Genomic DNA, 4456 nt, shown 5'->3' on the forward strand with positions numbered 1-4456 from the left:
CAGCTGGAAGTAAGCTTGTTTGAAAGGTTTTTCTATGTTGTTTGAATCAAATTTGGAGTGGGTAGGGAGGGATTATCAGTAATGTTTCTAAGGTGTTGTGTTTGAACTTTGGTCTCAGCAATTAAAAGGGGAATGGTGTTGCCTTCTATTGCAAATTATGATGCATTGTTGTTATACTTTTTCATGGCTCCGCTGGTCCTTACTATCCTAGATGTCTTATATAGATTTGTGGTGACATTAAAACTTATTTGTCAATGGAAAAGCAGTCTCCTGCCATCAATAAGAAGTGTTGAGTGTTCTAAATTTTATATTATTCTATAATTAATTTAGGAGAAAAGTGAAGAAATAAACAATAAAACTCCTTATAGTTTTCTTTATGAAATACAAATTATAGCCATTCTCTTCATATAGTTACATGTTTTTAAAAGTTATAATAGATACACTAGATGCAATCTTACACCAACATGCTAACCCAAATTATCATTCTCATTAGTCTCTACCTCTAGTCATTATATTTGTTTGAGCAATATAGTACTCATACAAACTATCATCACAACAGGAACATAAAATGCTCCACCAAATCGATGCTACAATTAGCATATATGGTTGTCCACGATTAAATCAGGAAAAAGTTGTTCACCAAACAAACTATCTACACTCAATACTCTATTAGGTATATCACAATTAAAATAAAACTGATGGATCCACACAGTGTAAGCAAATGCTGCATAATAATTGATATAATATTACAACATAAGCAATCCAAGTAGAGAGTATTGTGATTGTCTCATATCAAAGTTGAACCAAAAGAAATTACCATTGTTGTGGGAAATAATAAACTTACTTGTCAAGTACTCAATAAATTTTCATACATATGAATTCAGCTGTACGAAGAGAACAAGTTAATATTTGGCCAAAGACATAGTCTCAAAATTTGGCAGATAGAGAAAACCCTCATTCAAATATACAGGGCTCGTAAAGCCTAGTAATTATAACTTCTGCATTTAGTGTCAAAAAATTGAATTCTTGAGAATTGGGGAAATTACCTGGTATGCAGTCAAAGAGCCGAACCTGCTATTGTCTATGTCATCGCTCCCTTGTTCCTATGGCAAAAATGAAAGCATTGTCACATCATGCAGCATTCAAAGAAGCGAGAGAAAGCAAACAATTTGCTAGCTATGAATACAAAGGTAATAAAGGCTAAGAATTATCATTACGTATTGTGCATGTTGCAAGTTTGATAAAGCATGTATTCCATTGCAGAATTACCTAGAAGCCATTGTAAAGTCATTTCTATTTAACATATGTTTGAGTGAATAATTTCTATCTCAGTATTCATTTTTATATTTATATCATAGGCTTTCTTTTGGTTGTGTTGCATATGACCTTCTTCATGGTGAGTGTAGCTTGTAGAATTTATGCTATTACACAGATCTAGCCAGGAAAATAGAAGCCAAACTTGTAGGAAAGAACAGAGAAAAATAGAGCAGCACATAGTGACAAAACAACTAGTTCTATAATGAAAAATGGAACTACCTGAATTACAATGATGGAATCCACCGAATATAACAACACATTATGGTGATGATGTTAAGAATTAACATTAAGTCTTGTTCACAATCAAAGCATAAAATCTTGCAATTTGAGAAAAAATTATGCAAAATATTGCATGATAGATTGATGGATCAAACTGGGTCTTCCATAAATTACCTTTTGAACTGAATTATCACCAACAGATCACCGTCAGGAATGAACTAAACTGATAGTTGGAATTTTGAATGCTAAGAATATTAATTTATATCTAATTAAATTTAAATAACACTCTAACTTTGTGTAACCATTTACTCAAAACTAAATCCTTGGCTGCTAATATGGCCTATGGCAAGTGCTTCTCTCTGGAAAAAATTAAATGACCATCATAGTTACTAGTTTGTTACATACCTTACAAACATTTCCTAGATTAAACATTTCACAATATTCCTCTATTTTACTCGGTTTGTGAGTAGCATCAATAGTTTGACAGATACTACAAAAGCATGCCGATAAAAGATATTATTAATATATTACATGGAAGCACATACAAAGTGATAAATGATTGTTTTTCTTAGCAACAAAAAATAGAACCTATTGTTGCATTTAGTCACAAAGCTATGAGCATTTGATCGCAATGCTTCAAATGCAACTGATTATGACTTGCTTCTTGATTATTTTTCTCTCTACCATTGGCTTTCACAACAAGATGTTTATATCTTGAAATTTAAAAAAACTAAAACAAAGACTTCAACGAAGCATTTAGTCACGAAACTATGAGCATTTGCTCATGATGCTTCAAATGAAGCCCTTTATGACTTATTTCTTAATTAATTTCATCTCTATCATCAGCTTTTACAAGGAGATGTATGCATCCTATATTTATAATAAAAAAATACAAACAGACACTTCAAAATGTCAAATATTATTGTATTAGTCCAAACAAAATAAAAGATATTCTGCCATGCCTAAATATCCTAAATAATCTTTTGTCATTTTCCCTGTCTTAATAGTTCCTACACAAGCAGCTTCTAACTTCTCTGAAAATTCAAGTAGTCTTGGATTTTCATCTAGTTTTGCCCTGTCATAAAAGCAGTAAAAGCAATTAAACATAGAGAAGATACTGGAAGTGAATCTAGATCATTCTTAGGATGAATGCTGGTCAGATTTGAAAGAAGTTAGTGGATACACTATCATGTAGATGTTGGTCAAAGCCATAAATAGAATGTGGATCACCCATCAATCATTGAACTTCTAAACCAGGTGCTCGTACCTGTGTGCAAGCCCACGTGTCCATGCAAAGATAGAAGCTATGGTGTTTGTGCTAGTTTCACCTCCCTTTTGATGAACACGAAAATGTTGAGTTACTGTACCATGAGCTGCTTCAGCCTCAATAGTCTTTCCATCAGGGCAAACCTGTGAAATAACTAAAATCAAGAATGATTTGCGAAGAATGGATTTACTAGTTTCAAATTATTCTACAAGTCCCATAGGGATAATGGTTGTAAACAACTAAAAATATTCTATATGTAGACATTAAATTTGGGAAAATTCAACAAATTGGCAATGCAATTAGACTTATGAAAACAGATAGAATTAAAACTGCATCCAAATTTTAGTGATCGACCAGAACATTTTTAGTCTTCTAACAAAATAAATGTTCTGCGTTGTTAGGAATCCCCTGGCCCTATAGAAGATTAAGATTTGAAATTTTGAAAAATGATGAGACAAAATTAACTCAGATACAGAGGATTTTGGATCTTGGCTAACAACCCAAAATAGGTCCTCTTAAAACTAGAATACATGAATCGTGAGCCCAACTTGAGCCATGCCATTGTGCATCTTTATATTCAATCACAAGAATAAATATTAAAAACCTCTGAAAGTTTCACTTTTGAAATATAAGCTCTTCATAGCCACAAAAATACACAAAATCATGGACACATCTGCCAGACATTTAAATGCATGCAGTTCCACCAATGGATAAAAGTGGCAACACATAATGTCCATGTAAAGATGTCATGGTGTGTACATGCAGACAAGCTTGCTCAAAAATGAATGCCATGAAAAATGATAGGCAATAACCCAATTGAGCTTAATTCAGCAAAATATTTAATTAGAGCATACATCTCATGAACCAAATCTAAACCAACTTAAAGTATGAATAAGAATGAGGGTATAGAATATGATGAATGTGTGCATGTTTGCTGATAAATAACATAAACACTACTAAATAATCTTGTGTTTAAAAATGATTTACCTGTAAGAAAACATATACACCAAACAAATAGGTAATTGAACCAAGTTATATATAATAGTAAAGTGGATTACAATCTCACCAGGACAGATGTCATCAGACCAAGAGATCCAAATCCTGAAAACAAAAAATTTAGTCAGGTTTGCTTCTAAAGAAAGTAATCATGTTTCCTTCCTTACAAAAATAATAGATATATGTAAGATTATATATAATGATCAGTTCAAAACTAGATTCAATGAAAAATAGTATTTTGCACCACTAACCCTGCGCAAGGAAATCACTTTGCACATCACCATCATAATTTTTTCATGCCCAAACATAAGCACCATCACTCTTCAAATAATAGGCTACCATGTCATAAATAAGCCTATGCTCATACCTGTTCATGAATCAATCATTGAAAGAAGTTATTGTGTTCCCGACAGAATCAAGATAATCAACATTACAATCTTCATATTATTGTGCCAAGAAACAAAACCAACCAGATTCCTGTTGCGTCATATTTAGCTTTCCAATTGGCCTCATATGCCTCCTAGAAGATATCTTTAAACCTACCAATTTAAGTCACATATAAGAAGAATCTCTGAGAATATGAGGATCCTTAAGCTAGAGAATCATAAAGAATGATAACATGGGAAGTAAGGTGTGTTAGAGAAAAAGGTAAAAATA

The 4456-nt window shown here is 32.4% G+C and overlaps 1 pseudogene across 1 annotated transcript; it reads right to left on the minus strand.

Annotated features, from left to right (window-relative positions):
• Positions 1–2463: 2463 nt before the first annotated feature.
• LOC149548044 (cytosolic isocitrate dehydrogenase [NADP] pseudogene) lies at positions 2464–4167 on the minus strand (annotated as a pseudogene). The gene is made up of 4 exons (XR_016354273.1): positions 4051–4167; positions 3870–3904; positions 2804–2946; positions 2464–2611 (listed from the first exon to the last, which is right to left on the minus strand). The product of XR_016354273.1 is annotated as a cytosolic isocitrate dehydrogenase [NADP] pseudogene (transcript).
• Positions 4168–4456: the final 289 nt, after the last annotated feature.

Source organism: Cupressus sempervirens, chromosome 7 (genome assembly GCF_028749045.1).
Source record: "Cupressus sempervirens isolate cs-2001-9-10 chromosome 7, ASM2874904v1, whole genome shotgun sequence".
NCBI classification, from domain to species: domain Eukaryota; kingdom Viridiplantae; phylum Streptophyta; class Pinopsida; order Cupressales; family Cupressaceae; genus Cupressus; species Cupressus sempervirens.